A 21,452-nucleotide genomic window follows, 5' to 3' on the forward strand; every position below is an offset into this window, starting at 1 on the left:
ACAATTCTCTTTTGGAGATCACCTAATGGGATAAATGTCTTAAGGTCTCATAAGGACTACTGTGAAAACTATATGCCAGCAACAAGGATTACAGTTATACCAGGCTTCTTTCTATCTAGTAATACCAACAATGTACCTGTGAACATCGAATCTGAAGTGGCAGACTTTGTGGTCACCCTATGAGGCCTTTATCTATTGTTGAAGAGGATTCAGAAACTTTGCATCATAGCTCATCTCCATTGGAGCTAAATATGGGAATGTTGACCCAGACCAAATCATGCTCTGTGGGTCAACTGTCCCTCATCATCATGATGGTTCTGTGGAGAAAGAAAAGACTGCACTCATCAACAAGCTAACTTGAGTGCCACACTTCAGAGTAACAACTGACCTCTGGACATACAAACAAAGCAACCACAACTACTTAACTGTGACTATACAGTAAATTGATAACTGGAAACTGAATCGTGTATCTTGGCTACTCGATTACTGGATGAAAATCATACCACGGAAAATATAAAGCTGACAGTGAAAATCGATTCTGGATGAGTTTTGTTTACAACATCAAGACATCACTGCGGGCAATGCCAGTAATATGAAGGCTGTCTTTTGAGAAAGCACGCGGATTGGATGTTGTTGTCATAATCTAAATCTTGTTTTGTCGCATGAACTGCAGCAGACAAGTTCGTATGGCGCTGGTTTGCCTCCTGGAGGTAGCCCAATTTATTGGCACCTCGAAAGAAATCATGACATTGGCAAAAAGAACAAAAATTAACAATCAGCTGGTAACAACACTTAAACAATGTATAGGTAACACGATGGAACAGTGTGCAAACACATCACTGGCAACAAATTTTTCAGATCGCCATACACTGAGTACTGAGCCAGGTTTTAATAGAAATTTAATTTTAATAGAAATATAGACTTGTTGGCTGATGTCATTCAAGTTTTGGAACCAGTTGATGTGGCCACAAAATGCCTCTCTACTATTGACAAAAGCTACCTACCAAAATAAAGCTACAAAAACACTTCACTGAAAAGGCTGACAGTAGCATTATCTTACAACCAGGGGCGTATCTGAACTGCGGCGGTAGGGGGGGCCAGGGCTAGAGTGAGGGGGCACATTATAGCCCCCCCCCGCCACCGCCGCCACCGCCATTGCCGATCCCCCTCCCCCCAGCCGCTGCCATTGCCAACCCTCCCCCTCCGTTGCTCGCCTACCTTCGCTGGCGGGGGACCCCAACCCCCGCCAGCCGAGGTCCGCGTCCTCCTGCCGCTGCCGGCTGCCTTTAAAGAATTCCGTCAGCTGGCGGGGGACCCCCAACCCCCACCAGCCAAGCCGAGGTCCTTTCATTTTTCCACTGAAGCTGGCGCCGACGAAAGTTTCTTTTGAGTCTGACGTCGCTGCACATTGTACGTGCAGAACGTCAGACTCAGAAACAGCTTCATTCTGTTTCTGAGTCTGACCTCGGCTTGGCTGGCGGGGGTTGGGGGTCCCCCGCCAGCTGACGGAATTCTTTAAAGGCAGCCGGCAGCGGCAGGAGGACGCGGACCTCGGCAGGCGGGGGTTGGGGTCCCCCGCCAGCGAAGGTAGGCGAGCAACGGAGGGGGAGGATTGGTAGGGGGTCTAGGGTGAAATCTGCGGGGGCCCAGGCCCCTGAGGCCCCATGCAGATACGCCCCTGCTTACAACTAAGAAACCATCTACTTAACATGCTGAATAAATACTTCACAATTCATCAGTTGCATTATATAAGAACATAACATAAGAACATAAGAGTAGTCAAACTGGGTCAGACCAATGGTCCATCTAGCCCAGTATTCCGTTTCCAATAGTGGCCAAGCAAGGTCACAAGTACCTGGCAGAAACTCAAATTGCGGCAGCATTCCATGCTACAAATCCCAGGGCAAGCAGTTGCTTCCCCATGTCTGTCTCAATAGTAGACTATGGACTTTTCCTTCAGGAACTTGTCCAAACCATTGTACCGCTGCTTTGCAGGATCCACGGTTTAAAAACAACTTTGGAACATTAGCACCAACTGAATATGCACAAGCACTGTCCAACTTAAAAGAGATGGTGGATAGACTGCCAACAGCAGACATTCCAGGTGACTCGTCTGTCCTGCAGCAAGAAGATGATGAAACTAGAGGAAAACTTCTTGGGAGACCTCTACTCTTCTTCATCTTTAAATATACCTGACATATATACAGTGGTGGAAATAAGTATTTGATCCCTTGCTGATTTTGTAAGTTTGCCCACTGACAAAGACATGAGCAGCCCATAATTGAAGGGTAGGTTATTGGTAACAGTGAGAGATAGCACATCACAAATTAAATCCGGAAAATCACATTGTGGAAAGTATATGAATTTATTTGCATTCTGCAGAGGGAAATAAGTATTTAATCCCTCTGGCAAACAAGACCTAATACTTGGTGGCAAAACCCTTGTTGGCAAGCACAGCGGTCAGACGTCTTCTGTAGTTGATGATGAGGTTTGCACACATGTCAGGAGGAATTTTGGTCCACTCCTCTTTGCAGATCATCTCTAAATCATTAAGAGTTCTGGGCTGTCGCTTGGCAACTCGCAGCTTCAGCTCCCTCCATAAGTTTTCAATGGGATTAAGGTCTGGTGACTGGCTAGGCCACTCCATGACCCTAATGTGCTTCTTCCTGAGCCACTCCTTTGTTGCCTTGGCTGTATGTTTTGGGTCATTGTCGTGCTGGAAGACCCAGCCACGACCCATTTTAAGGCCCTGGCGGAGGGAAGGAGGTTGTCACTCAGAATTGTACGGTACATGGCCCCATCCATTCTCCCATTGATGCGGTGAAGTAGTCCTGTGCCCTTAGCAGAGAAACACCCCCAAAACATAATATTTCCACCTCCATGCTTGACAGTGGGGACGGTGTTCTTTGGGTCATAGGCAGCATTTCTCTTCCTCCAAACACGGCGAGTTGAGTTCATGCCAAAGAGCTCAATTTTTGTCTCATCTGACCACAGCACCTTCTCCCAATCACTCTCGGCATCATCCAGGTGTTCACTGGCAAACTTCAGACGGGCCGTCACATGTGCCTTCCGGAGCAGGGGGACCTTGCGGGCACTGCAGGATTGCAATCCGTTATGTCGTAATGTGTTACCAATGGTTTTCGTGGTGACAGTGGTCCCAGCTGCCTTGAGATCATTGACAAGTTCCCCCCTTGTAGTTGTAGGCTGATTTCTAACCTTCCTCATGATCAAGGATACCCCACGAGGTGAGATTTTGCGTGGAGCCCCAGATCTTGTCGATTGACAGTCATTTTGTACTTCTTCCATTTTCTTACTATGGCACCAACAGTTGTCTCCTTCTCGCCCAGCGTCTGACTGATGGTTTTGTAGCCCATTCCAGCCTTGTGCAGGTGTATGATCTTGTCCCTGACATCCTTAGACAGCTCCTTGCTCTTGGCCATTTTGTAGAGGTTAGAGTCTGACTGATTCACTGAGTCTGTGGACAGGTGTCTTTCATACAGGTGACCATTGCCGACAGCTGTCTGTCATGCAGGTAACGAGTTGATTTGGAGCATCTACCTGGTCTGTAGGGGCCAGATCTCTTACTGGTTGGTGGGGGATCAAATACTTATTTCCCTCTGCAGAATGCAAATAAATTCATATACTTTCCACAATGTGATTTTCCGGATTTAATTTGTGATGTGCTATCTCTCACTGTTACCAATAACCTACCCTTCAATTATGGGCTGCTCATGTCTTTGTCAGTGGGCAAACTTACAAAATCAGCAAGGGATCAAATACTTATTTCCACCACTGTATCTATTTTTATTATCGTCAGCTATTACAGTATGTTATATCTATTTGTAATGACAATGCTACTTGCAAAATATACCTTCACATTCAAAATGATACCATCTGTTTTTTCTCAGGTGGATGCATACATGACTACCACTGACGAAATTACTGACGACATCTTGTCTTACTGGAAGTCAAAATCAACTAAGTAGAAAAATCTTTCTGGAGTTGCCAGAAGAGTTCTTGAAGTGCCTGATGTCAGCACATCATTGGAATGGTCATTTTCATCGGCTGGGCGTGTTCTCGAGAATAGCCGATCACAGCTAGGACCACATACTGTGGATGGACTTCTGTTTCTGAACAGAATAAAGAAATAACTCCCACTATTTCTGACTGGTTATGGTCCTGTTACTTGTTGGATGTTTGTGTTTTGTATTTTCATTAAAACTCAATAAAAATTCATCAACTTTCAGAAGTAGACACTTTTTCTTTTGTGGGAATGGGCGGAGACGGAGGCAATTACTCACTGGGATGGGCAGGAACAGAGGAGATTACTCATGGGGACAGATTAGATTCTCTCTAATTTGGAGCCTATACAGGCACTAACGTCTTCCTACACGATGCCCACCTGAAAAAAAGTTGGAGAAGTATCTCTATGCAGGATAATCTGGAGAGCATGCTGGCAGGTCCAAACGGTAAGGCCAGCATGGTGACCAACAGCTCTGATTAGGAGGTGGAAGATTCGGGACCTCTAGGAGATGATGGCCCTGATATTTCAAAATGAGAGGTAGCAAACTGGTTTAAAGAGCTGAAAAAAAGAAATGGGAGAAGTTGGTGAAGATTTGGTGAGCATGCTATCTGGTGGTGTAGCTGCAGTGAAAGCAGACTTCAAGCGAGAAGTCAATACTATACATAAGATGAGGGAGCAAACTGAGGACCTGGAAAATCGGTCCCATCGGAGCAATCTCCAGTTTAAGGGCATCCTGGAGTCAGAAGTTTATAGAGACTGGAAGGTGGTGGTGACAGAGTTACGTAGAAACCATTCTTCAGGGAGACCCAGAGCTGAACTTGATTTTCATCTAGCAAGGGCTCAGAGGACTGGGCCAGCCGAGTGAAAGTGTCCCCAGAGATATAGCTGCCTGATTATGATACTAAAGAGAAAGTTTGGGGGAATGCCCGTCAGCAGCGAGAAGTGGTCTGAAAAGACCTTAATGTCATGGTTTTTCAGGATCTGGCTTAGACCATGTTGCAGAAGAGGGGCTCCTTTCATGAGGAGGCCTTATTTTTGTGTAATGGTGGATACAACTACTGCTGGATGTTTCCCTTTGTGTTGTGGATTACAGTGGGAGGAAAATCCCGAAGGGTTAAGACAGCAGAAGAAGCTTGGGGAGCTTCGTGCGATTTGGATTGTAATAATTTACCATCTCAAGAGCAGCCCTGAGCAGTGGAACCTTGGCCAGACTCAGTCTGGCAACAGGTGGTGAGCACTTACAAGAAGAAACTGTGACTTATTGGTTCTGTATTTTGTCCTGAACCGGTACCTCACTTGAAACTGGTATCTGCACAGGATGCTATGAACACTTTGGGCAGATTCCCAGACTTGAGGACAGGAGGGATAGGGAGATATGATACAGACACTTAAATACTTGAAAAGTATTAATATAGAAACAAAGATTTTCCAGAGATGGGAAAATGGTAAGACTAGAGAGAGGTTGTGTGGTGGTAAACTTATGAGCAATGTCAGAAAATTCTTTTCCACAGAGAGGGTAGGTGGTGCCTGGAATGGCCTCCCGAGGAAGGAGGTGGGGCAAAAAAACAGTAGCTGAATGCAAAAAGACGTGGGATGAACACAGAGGATCTCTAATTAGAAAATGAATGGTATGTCAAGTAGTGCTTAGATGATAACACTGGCTGTAAAAACTAAGGCTGGTGCTGGGCTGGCTTATACAGTCTATGTCCTGCATATAGCAATCCAGTTTAGGATGGGCTGGAGAGGGCTTTGAACCTGAGGACAGTGTTGAGCAGACTTTTATGGTCTGTGTCCCATGAATGACATGACAGATTTGGATAGGCTGGAGTGGGCTTTGATGGCAACTCCAGTAGTTGGAACATAAGGACAAAGCCAGGTGGACTTTTACTCTATGCCTCAGAAACACCAAGATCAAGTATATGATCTCACATTCACTGCTGATTTTAATCTTGAATTGATAATGAATGTGACTGTTGGGCAAACTGGATGGACCATTCAGGTCTTTATCTGCCATCACTTACTATGTTACATTTTGGAATTATTAAGTCACAAGAGTCACTGTGTGACTGGCTAATTCTCTGAATAAGCTCAGTTTACATAACAAAAATGTTTATATAAACACGTATGTATAAAAAAAATGTACTGTTTTATTTTCTCCTCTTTTGTCTCAGTACGGAACACTCCTGCAAAGAATGGTTCTATGATAGAGGGCTAAGTACCCAAGGGGATGGGAGTAAGAGGGAGGGTAAGGATGGGGATGATAGGTTCTTTATTCACAAAAACTGTATTTAACTGTACAGTTGTTTGCTTGTTGAAGTTTAGGAACAAAGACAGGAGTGGGAACCGAACCAGGCTCTTCAAGAAGCAAATGGGAGACCCATTCTTTGCTTCTTGAAGAGCCTGGTTCAGTTCCCACTTCTGTCTTTGTTTCTGAGATTCTCCGTGGGACACCGGTGTTCTTTTCCACCTTCTGGTGGTTTTGTTGCTCCTGCTTGTTGAAGTTTGCCTTTAATAAAAATTTTACATAAAAATGTACTGTTTTAGCAAAGAAAATGTTTACAATTAAATACAAGTGCAGCAGATTTTATGTTGTTACCATTCATGGATGTCAGCTTTATTAAAGAAAGATCACATTAATTGTTCTAGGATAGAAACAGAGAAAATGATGGCAGATAAAGATCATATGGCCTATTCAGTCTGCCCATCCATATTATTAATACTACAATCATTTCTTCTCCCTTAGAGATCCTGTTTGCTTGTACCACACTTTCTTGAATTTAGATAACTTGTCTTCCTAACCTTCCTGGAAGGCTGTTCCACACATTCACCACACTTCATAAAGAAATATTTCCTCAAATGGAGTATATCCCCTTTTATCTTCATCCTAGACACCTACAACATTCCAGAGCTTCCTTCAATTTAAAGCAGCCAGTTCCTGTGAATTTATACCACAGAGGTATTTGAATGTCTCTGATCTCTGCTCCCACCCCTCCCCACCTTTCTTCTAAAGTGTACATATTGAGATTTAAGTTTGCCTTCATATGCTTCACAACCCAGCCCACTGACCATTTTAGTAGCTGCCCTCTAGACTGACTCCACCTATTTATATCTTTTTCAAGGTGCGGCCTCACTAGAGACTTATACAAAGGCTGTATCACCTCCTTTTTTCCTGCTCAGTATTCCTCTCACTATGCAACCAAGCATCCTTTTCGCTTTTGCTGTCACCACTTCTATCTGTTTGGCCACTTTAAGATCATCTGATACGATCACCCACGGATCTGCTCTTCTTTCATGCACAGGATTACTTTATCTTCTATACAGTACCACTCTCTTGGGTTTTTGCAGCCCAAATGCACAACCCAGCATTTTTTTACATTACATTTCAGCTGCCAAATTCTAGACCATTCTTCTAGTTTGTACCCCGCGCTTTCCCACTCATGGCAGGCTCAATGCGGCTTACATATTGTATACAGGTACTTATTTGTACCTGGGGCAATGGAGGGTTAAGTGACTTGCCCAGAGTCACAAGGAGCTGCCTGTGCCTGAAGTGGGAATCAAACTCAGTTCCCCATGACCAAAGTCCACCACCCTAACCACTAGGCCACAATTTAACTAAAAGAATAACAACCACCAACAATAACGAAAAATTCACTAAAGAATGCTTTCAACAATTTACAAAATTTCAAGTAGTCAACATATCTGAATGACTTTGGTAGGGAAATCCATTTCCTAGTAGCTTGGTATGTGAAGCTTGCATTATGAATAGATCTGTAATAAAGATTTTTACAACACAGAAAAAGAAGAAGATAGTCCCTCAACGTCGCATGAGCATTACGTAAAGGTAATTCTAACAAGTATTGCATATAGTCAGGTAAAAGACCAAATAAAATTTGTTAAAACAAGTACACATAGTTTAAAGGTATTTATTGGAAGCCAATGCAGTTTGAGTAAAAAGAGGAGCAGAATTGGTGAATCGAGGAGCTCTACATTCGAGATGAGCCGCAGTATTCTGAGCCATTTGAAGTTCTTTGATAAGACAGACTTTTAGGCCTGAGTAAACAGCATTACAGTAGTCAAATCTGGATAGCACTGAAGATTGAACTAAAGAGCAAAAAAGCGAGTTTGAAAAGACTGAGGCTTTTCTTTTCTATCTCCACAGAGAATTAAAGGCACTAGAAATCACCACAGAAACTGCAAAGAAGCAAACCTTATCCAACAACCCTTCTGTGTTCACAAAAAAAGAACAACCAGGAACTGATCCCTGTGGCATATTGGTAACCTTTTTTTTTCTCTTTAAACTTTACCTTTATGTATTTTCATAATGAGCAATGGAATAAAGCAGGAAAAGAAAACATACAACCTTTAGTTCTCAAAGTGAACTAACTCCATTTACCATTACCTTCTATTGCCTCTCAGTTAACCACTTTCTAACCCAGTCACATTAGGGCCCATAACAAGGGTGCTCAATTAATAAGTTGCCTATGTGGAACCATGTCAGTGCTTTCCCAAAATATACCATATCCAACACTTTCGCTCAATCCAACTCTCTGGTCATCCAGTCAAAGAAATTAATCAGATTCATCTCATAGCTTAAGATCTTATAACTCTGATGCATAGAAGAGAGAGTTAAAGAGAACTGTGCTAGTGATGGCCACACTCCATTTCAAACTTGTAGAACGTGACTACGTAACAGAACAGAAAACCAAGAACTAGAAACAATTTGCAATTTTTGTAACATTATTATTTTACCTAAAATTTCTCCAGCAGCTCTCAAGAACTGTATAATCACTGTGCTTTTAATGGTAACATTTTCTTAGAATGCCAGTTAATACAAGGGGAAAAAAAAGACACAATGCTACAGCTATAAAAGGTACTAAAAATACTGTTTACATATTGCAGGCACTTTCAACACGGATGCCAATTTCATTATAAATTTACTGTAAATAATTTAAAAGTACCCTCTTTAATACTCCAATCAACACTGCCAATTTTGAAATACTAAATGTGACATCACCTGCTGCATGTGTACAGTTTACAAAAGGTTGAGTCATAGGAAAACAAACAGTTTTAAACATCAGCGTCATTTAAAAAGTAAATATGCAAGTTTAATGGGGAAATGAGTCTTAATTCTCAGAACCCAGTATATTAGCAGTAAAGCACTACATAAGGAAACATGTTAGTTACACACCATCAAGGCCCCCAGTGCTCTGTGGCAAGGGTTGGAAAATTCTGCAGTGATTGTGCTACATAAAATAGGTAGAAAAGTCATTTTTCAAAAATGTTTCATTTAAGTGTTAATATTAAAGTCTACCAAGGAGTAGCTTGTGACTGGGCAAGTCACTTAACCCTCCACTGCCCCAGGTACAAAATACGTACCTGTATATAAATATGTAAAACGCTTTGATTGTAACGACAGAAAGGCATTATATAAGGGAAAATTACCGTATTTTTCAGACTATAAGACGCACTTTTTCCCCCCAAATTTGGGAGGAAAATGGGGGGTGCATCTTATAGTCCGAAGGTAGAGATTTGGCTGGCTGGCTGGCCAGCAGGCCGACCGCCCTCCCTCCCTCCGAGTTCGGGATCGCCCTCCCCCCCCCCCCCCCAGCCCTGTCATCAATTATCCCCTTACTCACGCTATCTTCCCTGGTGGTCTAGTGACGTTGGGGCAGGAAAGAGCCCCCTCTTTCCTGCCCAGCGCGCTGCTTTCCATCCTCCTGTATGCATTGCTGCCTGACAGTCTCGGCGAGATTCAAAATGGCCGCCGAGAATTCTTTCCTGCCCCGACGTCACTAGACCACCAGGGAAGATCACGTAAGTAAGGGGAGAGGTGGTGACAGGGCCGGGAGGGCGATCCCGAACTTGGAGGGAGGGATTCGGACAAGACGCACCGGAGCACCTAGGTTTTAGAGGAGGGAAAAAGCAAATTTTTTTTTTTCCTATTTCCCTCCTCTAAAACCTAGGTGCGTCTTATGGTCCGGTGCGTCTTATAGTCCGAAAAATACGGTAGGTTCTTACCTTGGTAATTTTCTTTCCTTTAGTCATAGCAGATTAATCCATTACGAATGGGTTGTGTCCACCTACCAGCAGGGGGAGATAGAGAGCACTGAAAACCATAGTGCCTCTTGGCCAGCTAGCGCCATCTGCCTCTCAGTATTTGAAGCTTCCAAAGCAGTGTTACACTGCAAAGTAGAATAGCATGAACTTTCCTCACAGCAAACGAACGCCCCAGAACAGGAGCAGAAATTCAAAGGAGGGACGAACTCAACCTCCTGTAACAGAACAGAAATCCTGAAGACTGTTTTCCAACTTCTTCCAATGAGGGAACATATCTACAGGAAAAACTGAACCCAAAACAGCATTAATCAATCAATCAATCAATTAATCAATCAGGGAGGGCTCATGGATTCATCTGCTATGACTAAAGGAAAGAAAATTACCAAGGTAAGAACCTAATTTTCCCTTCCTTGTCATCAAGCAGATGAATCCATTACGAATGGGAAGTATCAAAGCAATCCCCAGATAGGGTGGGAACAGGCCACACCACGCGCCAGCACTTGTGCTCCAAAATGTGCATCCCTCCTGGCAGCCACATCCAGCCTGTAATGTCAGGCAAAAGAGAGCTTAGAAGTCCATGTCACTGCACTGCATATCTCTTGAAGAGAGAGTGCTCCAGTTTCAGCCCAAGAAGAGGAAATCGCTCTTGTGGAATGTGCCTTAAAGGCTTCAGGCGGAGGCCGGCCAGACAACAGATATGCTGAAAAGATAGCTTTAGACGCTGGAGACCTTCTGCGAGGACCTGACAACAAAACAAAAAGGTGATCAGAGGTCCTGAAAGCATTTGACATGCGCAGATACTGCAACAGAGCCCTTCGCACATCTAGAAGATGCAATTGCAGAAATGGGTCTCGACAGGACAGCGCCTGGAGCTCAGACACCCGTCTCGTCGATGTAATGGCCACCAAAAAGACCGTCTTTAGGGTCACATCCTTCTCCGAAGCTCGCCTAAGTGGCTCAAAGGGTGAACACTGAAGGGCCTTTAAAACTAACCCCAGGTTCCAGGCCAGACACGGAGCCCGCATGGGAGGACGGAGCCGAAGCACCCCTCTAAGAAACCATGCCACCTCCAGATAAGCAGCCAGGGAGAGGTCAGCCACCTTCCCCCGAAAACATGCTAAGGCTGCAACTTGAACACATAGGGAATTATAGGCCAAGCCTTTTTGTAAACCATCCTGCAAAAAGTCAAGTATCGGCGAGACCGAAGCCCGCATGGGTGTAATTGCTTTAGCAGCACACCAAGCCTCAAACTGGCGCCAAATCCGAGCATAGGCAACGGAAGTGGAACGCTTGCGGGCCTGAAGGAGAGTGGAGATGACCTTGTTGGCATAGCCCTTGTCTCTCAATTGCGCCCTCTCAATAGCCATGCCGTAAGACCAAAGCAGCAGGTGTCCTCCATGGTCACAGGCCCCTGTGACAACAGGTTCGGTACCAGAGGCAAAGGAAGGGGAGCCTCCATCAGCATCCGCCGGAGGTCCGCATACCATGGCCGCCTGGGCCAATCCGTGGAAATGAGAACCACCTCTCCTTGATATAGCCGAATCCGCAGGAGTACTCGCCCTATCAAGGGCCCAGGAGGGAACACATACAGGAGGCCAAGGCATCCAACCCTGCCGAGCGAGGATCTCTCTCGCCGTCTGCTGTAAAGCACGGGACTTTGGCATTTGCGCTTGCCGCCATAAGATCCGCTACGGGCGTCCACCATTTGGCACAGATCTGAAGGAACACTTCGTCTGCCAGTTCCCACTCCGCTGGGTCGATTTGATGCCTGCTTAATCGGCTTCCACGTTGCTCTGACCTGTAATGTGAGCTGCTAACAGAAACTGCAGATGTAGCTCGGCCCAGTGGCAAATCTGCGCAGCCAGTGCCCTGCACTGAGTGCCGCCTTGTCGATTTATGTAGGCTACTGCTGTCGTATTGTCCGACAGAACTCTGACAGCCAGTCCCTCCAGGGTCGTGTGAAAGGCCAGAAGCGCCTGGAATATCGCTTTCAACTCAAAGCGATTGATGGACCACTCTGACTCCTCGGGTGTCCAGAGACCCTGGGCATGCCTTCCCTGGCAAAGTGCCCCAGCCCTGCAGGCTGGCATCTGTTACCACCAGGCACCAATCGGGAAGCGCTAGCAGCATTCCTCGCCGCAGCATGCTGAGAGCCACCACTCAATACTGAGCCAGGCCGCAGGGAGCCATGTGAGTCTGCGCTGGTAATCCTGAGATATTGTTCCCTGCTTCAACACTGCAGAGGTCTCAGGTGCGCTCTAGCCCATGGCACCACTTCCAAGGTGGCCGTCATTGACCCCAACTGCTGTCCCAAGCTCACGGGTGAGGCATCCTCAGGAGCAAACGAACCTGGTTCTGAAGCTTGCACCACCTTTGCTCGGGTAGAAAGACAAACCCCAAGGTTGTGTCGAACCGGACCCCCAAATATAGTGATTGAGGGGGGGGGGGGGGGTCAGGTGACTTTTGGGTATATTGACGACCCAGCCCAGAGATTGAAGTACTGAGACCACTCTGGCTGTTACATGATGACTCTCTTCTGCAGAGTCCGCTCCGATGAGCCAGTCGTCGAGGTACGGGAGAACCCGGATACCCTCTCGCCTGAGAAAGGCAGCTACTACCACCATTACCTTGGAAAAGGTTCGGGGAGCTGTGGCGAGGCCAAAAGGCAAGGCCCGAAACTGGAAATGTTTTTCCAACATTGCAAATTGGAGAAACCGGTGGTACGGGGGCCAAATAGGAATGTGCAAGTAAGCTTCTTTCAGGTCCAGAGACGTGAGAAACTCTCCTGGCTATACCGCTGCAATGACGGAGTACAGGGTTTCCATGCAAAAATGCCGCACTCTTAGTGACTTGTTGACTTCCTTTAAGTCGAGTATGGGCCTAAAAGACCCTCCTTTTCGCGGAACCACAAAGTAAATGGAGTAACGACCGTAGCCGATCTCGGCGGGAGGCACAGGGACCACCGCCCCGAGGTGCAACAAGCCTTGCAAGGTCTCCTCTACCGCCGCCCATTTGACGGCAGAGCCGCATCGGGACTCCACAAACACGTCTCTCACCGGGGCATTGAATTCTAATCTGTAGCCATCTCTGATCAGGTTCAAAACCCACTGATCTGAGGTAATCTTGACCCATTCCTCGAGAAAGAGGGAAAGATGTCCTCCAACTGCAGGAATCAAGGAGTGGTCCGGCGCACCATCATTTAGAGGGTCGCCCATGAACTCCAGACTTTGAATCGGCCACTGCGGAACGTTTGCCCGAGTGAAAGGAGTTCCTCTGCTGAAAGTGGGCACATGAAGTAAACCCAGCAGAACGCCCCAGGCGGTACCTTCTAGCTTCACGGAAGCGAGGTCTGGAAGAGGAGGGAACCGCCTGACCCTTGGAAGAAGGCCGCGGCCTATCCTCGGGTAAGCGCTGGGGTATAGTTTCCCCCAGGCCTTTAACAATTTTCTCCAACTCCTCACCAAATAGGAGAAGGCCCTGGAAGGGCAACTTCACCAACCTTTACTTGGAGGCCATGTCAGCCGCCCAATGCCTTAGCCATAGAAGGCGGCGAGCGGCCACCGCCACAGCCATCTGTTTAGCTGAAGCTCAGACCAGATCATAGAGGGCGTCAGACAAAAATTTCAAGGCCGACTCCATCCGCAGTGCCGTCTCCGCAAGGGGCTCCGCACCATCCCCGGGCTGTTCCACTGCCTGTTGCAACCAAGCGAGGCAGGCTCGAGCAGCATAACAACTGCACACAGATGCCCGTAAGGCTAGGCCTGAAATCTCAAAGGACCGTTTGATTGCTGATTCCAGGCATCGATCCTGCATGTCCTTCAGGGCGACCCCTCCCTCTACTGGGAGGGTAGTCTTTTTCGTCACAGCCGTGACTAGGGCATCCACTTTAGGCAGGCCAAGCGTGCCAAGTGCTCCTCACAGAGAGGGTATAAGTGCCCCTCACAGAGAGGGTATAAGTGCCCCATTGCCCTGGCAACTTTCAAAGGCCCCTCAGGGTCAGCCCAGTGAGCCGAAATAAGCTCTTGGATGGAGTCATGAAAAGAAAAGGCTCGAGCAGGCTTCTTAGTACTTGCCATCCTCGGATAACCAGAGGAGGCTTCGCCCATCACAGGATCTTCAATACAGAGGGCCTGTAAGGCATCAGAAATAAGCGCTGGCAGCTCCTCGCGGTGGAAAATCCTAACCGCAGTGGGATCAACTGGATCCAGTGGCAATCCTACACCTTCATCTGGCTCTTCGGACCACGAAGGCCTGCCAGACCCCTCAGAATCCCCACAGCCTGACCACGGGGGGGGGGGGGGGGGGTGCGCCACTCTCTGAAGGGGAATTTACCCTTCTGCGCTTGTCTTGCGGCCAACTGCCTGGGGAAAAAAATACCTGACGGCAATCCTGGGCCGGTCTCCACCGGAGGGGAACCAGGTAGCAACGCAGAGTCAGACATCTGCGGCAGAGCCCTTTTAACATGAACGCTTTATGTAAAAGCAACACAAACTCAGGGGAGAAAGACTCACCCTGGCCTCCCGGTTCCAATCCGGGGTAAGCAGCTCCTCTGGTAGCCTCCATTCGAGGCTCCCCTCTGGCCTCAGACCCCTCTGCTCCTGCGGGGGTCAAGCCCTGCGGCGCATCCAAGATGGCGCCCGCTGCCAGCTCCACCGAGCGGGAAGAAACCTCGCTCGCCATGCTCGAGCCGGCCCTGACGTTTGAAGAGCACGATTTACAGAGCCCCGCTGCAGATCTGCACTTGCCACAACATGAACAGCGCTTAACAACCTCTGCAGCCATCGCCGAAAACGGCGGAAAATTTCAAAATGGCAGATTCGCGCCAAAAACGTCCCGATCGCGGGCCCTCCCCAGAGGAGCTAAAAGACTCTCTTACCTCACCAGACCGAGTCACAGAGCTCCGGTCACACTACACAGACAGAAGGAAGCCTCAGAATCGCAGCGCTAACAAGTGCGTCACGTTTTCTTTTTTTACGCTGTGAGGAAAGTTAGAGGCAACAGCTGCAGAGGCACTCCGGAGGTCCAGGAGAGTGGGAAAGGCAGGGAAAGGACGAACCAATGTGCCTGCATCCACATAGAAGAGTGTGGGAAAGGCAGGGAAAGGACATACCAATGTGCCTGCATCCACATAGAAGAATATGGGAAAAGCAGGGACAGGGGAAACCTATATGCCTGCATCCACATAGGGGGAAGGGTAAGGCAGGGAAAGGGCGAACCTATATGCCTTTAAAGTGAAGCAGCAAAAGCCACAACACCCCTGCTACAACTGGCAAAAGCCCAGGAGCCACCCCAGGCAGATTTTGAAGGAGCTGAATAAGCTGCGTCCAACCCTGCTGGGGAGATAAAGAATACTGAGAGGCAGATGGAGCTAGCTGGCCAAGAGGCACTATGGTTTTCAGTGCTCTCTATCTCCCCCTGCTGGTAGGTGGACACAACCCATTCATAATGGATTCATCTGCTTGATGACAAGGAAGGAAAAGTTTCCTCTTTGCAGATGACACAAAGATCACAAACAGAGTAGATACTCTGGAGGGAGTATAAACCATGAGATCTCCAAAAATTAAAAGAACGGTTAAAGGTCTGGCAGTTAAAATTTAATGCAAAGAAGTGCAGAGTGATGCACTTGGGATGCAGAAATCCATAGGAGATGTACCAGATAGGTGACTGATAAGCACAGCTTAGGAGAGGGACCTTGTGGTGATAGTGTCTAAGGATCTCAATGTGACAAAACAATGTGACAAGGCAGTGGCCACGGCCAGAAGGATGCTGAGCTACACAGAGAAGAGTATAACCAGCAGAAGAAAGGAGGTGTCGATTGGTGAAGCCCTACTTGGAGTATTGTGTTCAGTTTTGGAGGTCATATCTTGCTAAGGATGTACAAAGACTTGAAGCGGTTAAGAGAAAAGAGATGAAAATGGTATGTGGTTTGTGCCATAAGACAAACTAGGAGAGATTTGTTGACCTGAAGATGTATACCCTGCAGGAAAGGAAAAACAGGGATGATATGATACAGAAATTCAAATATTTGAAAGGTATTAATTTACCAACAAACCTTTTCCAGAGACAGGAAGGTGGTAAAACTAAATTAGGTCATGAATTTAGGTTGGGGGGGGGGGGGGGGGGGCAACTGAGGAATAATGTTAGGAAGTACTTTTTCACAGAGAGGGTGGTAGATACCTGGAATGCCTTCCTACGGGAGGTGTGGAGACAAACACAGTAACAGAATTCAAAAATGCATGGGATAAACACAAAGGAATCCCGTATGGAAAGAATGGAAGCAAACAAACTTAGCAGTGCTTAGATAGCAACTCCAGTAATTTGGAGTAATGTGCCCTGATCGCGATTAGACAGATTTGGATGTACTGGAGTGGAGCTTTGATGATAGCTTCAGTAGCTAGAGTACAAGGCCAGTACTGGGCAGACTTCTATGGTTTGTGCCCTGAAAACAACAAAGATATTTCAAGATCAAGTATGTTTATGTAGTATATCATATCATACCTTATGCAAAGAATTTATCTTGTGGGGCAGACCAGATGAACTGTACAGGTCTTTACCTGCCATTATCTACTATGTTACTGCCACCAAGAGCTCACGGGTAGCCATTTTGAAAGTAGAGCTGACATGGGCAAGAGCGACTGGGGAATCACTCCTGCCCCTGAATAGACGACTAGTGATTTTAAGGTAGTCCGGGGGGGGGGGGGGGGGGGAGGCGCTACTCTTTGCATCAGCTGTCACTCCAAATGTGGCACAAAGCCGCCACTGTAAAAGCACTGTGGCTTTTGTTTTCGTTATCTGAGGTCCATGTAAGCCACATTGAGCCTGCAAATAGGTGGGAAAATGTGGGGTACAAATGTAGCAAATAAATAAATAAATGTGTGTGGAGCTGGTAAATATGGCCTTTGCTTTAAATTATTATATATACTCCAGCTTGGATACTATTTGGGCAATTCTAAAGAATTTCCAGGCTCTGTTGGGTATGAAAAAGATGCAGAGTTTTAATCAAACTTGTGGCTTACAGAACCTAAATTCTATGAGAAAGGAACCTGCAGTGATTGTTTTCAAGTACAAGTACTGGTTAGCTTATGAAGTGTTAGTAGGGAAATTATATTACAATGAAATGAAGTTTATATATTAGAAAATAATTTAAGAAATGTATTATTATTGATTGTAATTTTTCAGAGCATATAGTCCTTGCATCAAGTAATATCAATATACTTTTTTTTACTCTGGATTATGCATCAGGATGGTATAATCTCCGCAGTGTAGATGACAGCACTCCTTTACCCTATTTTTGTAAGAATCTATATCATGCTTGTTCTTAATCAGTTTTATAATTAAATACAAAATGGGAAAACATCCAATGCTACTTTCTCTTGTTACTTGTGCACAGTTTGGGTAAGCATAAAAGGCTGGTAATCGTGATTTTTTTTTTTAACATGTTCTTGCAAAGTTCCTGTCTCAGAGGATATTTAACTACATCTGCATTGACTCAAATTGCCAGACTTATTGAGAAGTCCTTGTTAAAATGGCTCTCCCAATTGTCAGCCTGTGCTTGCGGGTTTAGCAGAGGGCTGCCAACTGCAAGCTCTGACAATCCACAGCAGGTCTGACTGGTTCACATTCATGCAACCAATCTGTAGTTTTTGGTTTCGGTTTCTGCTTTGGCCGAAACCAGGTAAGTTTTGCCTACAGTTTCGATAGCAGTTTCTGTTTCAGTAGGAAATGAAAAAGGCAGCTGTGGTCGGCTTCTAATCTAAATGGTATTCCATGTTAACCCAGGGCTTCTTTTACAAAGTCACGCTAGTGATTCCTGCACGGCAAATGAGAGGAAGCCCATTCAATTCCTATGGGCTTCCTCTCATTTGCCGGAGACTCGCTAGCATGGCTTTGTAAAAGAAGCCCCTAGTTAGGAGGGAAGTTATTATCTCTGATGGTCTGATAAAACTACAGAAATATATTCTTTGATGGAAGTAACTGTTATGTTGGCTTTTAAAAATAAAACACTTGTCAGTCTTTATGCACACTTGGTTAATTTCTTGTTCTAAATTTACTTTCACTATTTCAGTTCTTTTTTGGGGAAGAGGGGAGGGCAGATTTTCATTCTTTCCTCTTCTCTCATATCTTCTTTTCACCTCCCTCTGTCTTTTTTTTTTTTTTTATGTCCACTCACTATCCTCCATGGGTTTGTGTTGGCAGTAGCTACTGGCTCCATGAAGACCCTTCTAAACACAAAGTGGAACAGGTCCTGCTAAGACGACCACAGGAGGTAAAGCCCCAGAACAGCTGAGAAAACCTAGTACCTCACAGGCTACCCAAGAACCTGGAGGTCCCATAGAAGCTACTGAACAAACTGACTTGAAAAGGAAACAACAGTCCCAAGTTCTACAGTTCTAGGACAAAGACTCAGATTATGCAGCCACATGGAAAACCCAGGGAGGAGTGGGAAAAAGGGACACTGCCTACCAAGATGCAATTCCTGTAGTGAAAAGCCCATTTTATTCTTGCATGTTCCTTCTTTTCTTCCATTTAATTATCAATATGGTATGGACAGTAATATAACATAGTAAATATCGGCAGCTAAAGACCTACATGGTCCATCCAGTCTGCCCAACAAGGTGGACAGAGTTCTATCTAGCACTGCACAGGTTCCAATTCAAGACTGCATAGTAATAAACACTGAAAGACATACCACAGTAGTCCTGAAAATGTGTATCATTATTTGAGTCTTGTACATGCAAGAGAAGAATACCTCTATTTTAACTGTGTTCTCTCAATTGTATTTTTCACAGGCTAATACATACTTTCCTTTCAACTTTCAAAGAAAACTGCGCACTGTACTATCCAATTTTGCTCTCTTCTCTGTTTTGCTTTCTCTTCTCACACTAACAATCGTATACATCTGCTATTCTGAACACTGTTGAAGCTGAGATTAGTTCACACTCAAATCAGATTTCTTTCTTTGTGGCAGAAAAAGAAGAACACCAGCCAACAAGACCTAAGATAGCACAGTAAGCAGGTATAAATGGGAAAAAAATATGAACCAATACTGCTAATAGTTTTCCATGTCTAGAAATAGAAGCATGGTTCCCCATCAGTATTCCCTTTAAGCTATGCAAATGCACACGGATCAGAAAAGGAGCACACACAGCAATTGTGCACACAAGGTTTGCTGGCTTTCTTCATTGTGAGTATATGCTGTACCACACACACAGAGTCAAGGCTAAAACCTTGAGCACAAAGGACTAAATTCAATAAAATGGCACCTAAAAAAAATCAGCGCAAAAATAGCACTTAGCACTATTCTGTAAATGGCGCTCAAAGTTGGGCACCATTTATAGAATAGCATTAGCACCGAACTGCGACTATTTTTAGGTAGTATCATTTACACCAATAAAACAATGCGCCTAAATTAGGTATGGATCACTTTTACTTTACAGCATGCATAAATTGTGAAAATGCCCTGGATCTGCCCATGGCCCTCCCATGGCCACACCCTCTATTTGGATCTGGCCACATAAATGTACATTCGTAAATTTCAATTAATGCCAAATAGCACCAATGATTGTTAGCATTCAATTATTGGCATTATTTGGCTCATTATTCAATTAAATAGCGCGAGCCCAAATTTGAACACACAATGTTTAGCGGCTTTTATAGAATTTGAGGGGAAATGATTCTCATGTGCACATGGGCCAACAAAAATTAGAGAGAACACTGGTCCCCAGCAATACAATGCTCAGAGTAACTAAAGTCATGCAAAGTTCTTAAGTACCATCAGCAGAAACACCACATATTAACAGTACCAAACACAGTAAGTTGGTCTTGAAGACAGTCTAATGATAAGAAGCAAAGCTATCCCTAAAACGTCAGTGGGATGGCAACAAGAATAGGATATTTTGGAACTTTAAAAAAAATGCCCATAATCACACTTACATAAAACAAAAACTCTCCATCAGTAATCCTACTCTTATGTAAAGTCCCCAGGAGCAGTGACTCAGCCTGGAACATCCAAGGGACCTACCATGAATATAATGGATTCTCTTGAGATGAATAACTAAAAAGAAAATACCACAATATGGTAAAGTTTTCCACCACTATTTGCCAGGTATCACACTGATTTATGCATAACTGTTCATAAGAAACTTCTATATTGTAACTTTCATCAGTACTTTCACTATTTCAGCCTACTCAAAATTTCTCTAAATGCAAAATATATTATTTTGCATTTACAGCATGTTGCAACAAACAATACAGATTGCAAATAAAAATTGCCCCAAAACTTCAAGAACTAGGCTGCTTCAAGCAGGTCATGTTTGTCAATGTAAAACCTACAAGCAGTACCTCCATCCTGTAAAACACCACTAGTTTTGACATTGATCACCTCAGGATTTAGTAGGTGCGAAAATTCAAAACTGTAGCATGCACAAGCGCTAACATTTCAAAGTGACAAATAGTAGGGGTACCAAACTATGCAAATTACTCCTCCCTGGCCACAAGAGGTTAACTCAATACTGGGGGTGGTCAGCACCTATACAGATGGCTCCTATAGTTACAAACAATTCCACTGAGGTGAAGGAGTAGTAGCCTAGTGGTTAGTGCAGTGGACTTTGATCCTGGGAAACTGAATTCAATTCCCACTGCAGCTCCTTGTGACTCTGGGCAAGTCACTTAACCCTCCATTGCCCCTAGTACAAAATAAGTACCTGAATATATGTAAACCGCTTTGAATGTAGTTGCAAAAACCTCAGAAAGGCGGTATATCAAGTTCCCTTTCCCTTAATTAAAACCAATGTCACTGAGGCTAAGCATGAGGAAGAATTCTGTGCAATATGGCAAAAGATATAACAACTCAGTTTCTGATGCTACTCGGGTAAGAAAAACATAAATTGTGGGAAGGAATGGAGTCGCTGCCTTTGTACCAATGCAATATTTACTGGCTAGAGTGCATTCATATAGAACAGTGTGTCCATGACAAATGGGTGAAGCAGAAGAGGTATAAATATCAGGTAGCTGAACGTTAATTTGTACACATTGCCAATCAAAATAGTGTAGTCATAAATATCATTTTGCAATGCCAAGGAAAAAGTATATAAAATTTTATTTAAAAAAATTATCTCCTGCAGGACCCATTCTATTCCTATAGCCTTGTGGCAAACAGCATGTGCTAATCCTTTAGTAAATGGCCCCAAAAATCTCATGGTGCTATGGCCCATTAAGGGTGAGCTTTGAGTGAGGTGGAAGCACAAATGCGAGGGAAAAAAACAAAAGGCCTACACATGATTATTTAAATAAATCAAGAGTAGCAAAGGCTATTAAAAGTTAACTGAAGCCTCTTCTTTAAGAATGTACATCTATATATAAACTTCTTTTA

The 21,452-nt window shown here is 45.0% G+C and overlaps 1 protein-coding gene across 5 annotated transcripts in view; it reads right to left on the bottom strand.

Moving 5' to 3' along the window:
• UBE2W (ubiquitin conjugating enzyme E2 W) overlaps positions 1-21,452 on the bottom strand; it is a 132,192-nt gene that overhangs the window by 109,354 nt on the left and 1,386 nt on the right. Inside the window, exon 1 of one of the 5 annotated variants that reach the window (XM_030215621.1) lies at positions 20,015-20,038. The exons of 3 other annotated variants lie outside the window; for them this stretch is intronic. The gene's annotated coding sequence lies outside the window, so the exon portion shown is untranslated. Of the gene's footprint in view, positions 1-136; positions 318-20,014; positions 20,039-21,452 lie in introns of those variants that run through there. One more of the 5 variants, XM_030215615.1, reaches the window with a different exon arrangement.

Source organism: Microcaecilia unicolor, chromosome 1 (genome assembly GCF_901765095.1).
Source record: "Microcaecilia unicolor chromosome 1, aMicUni1.1, whole genome shotgun sequence".
NCBI classification, from domain to species: Eukaryota; Metazoa; Chordata; class Amphibia; order Gymnophiona; family Siphonopidae; genus Microcaecilia; species Microcaecilia unicolor.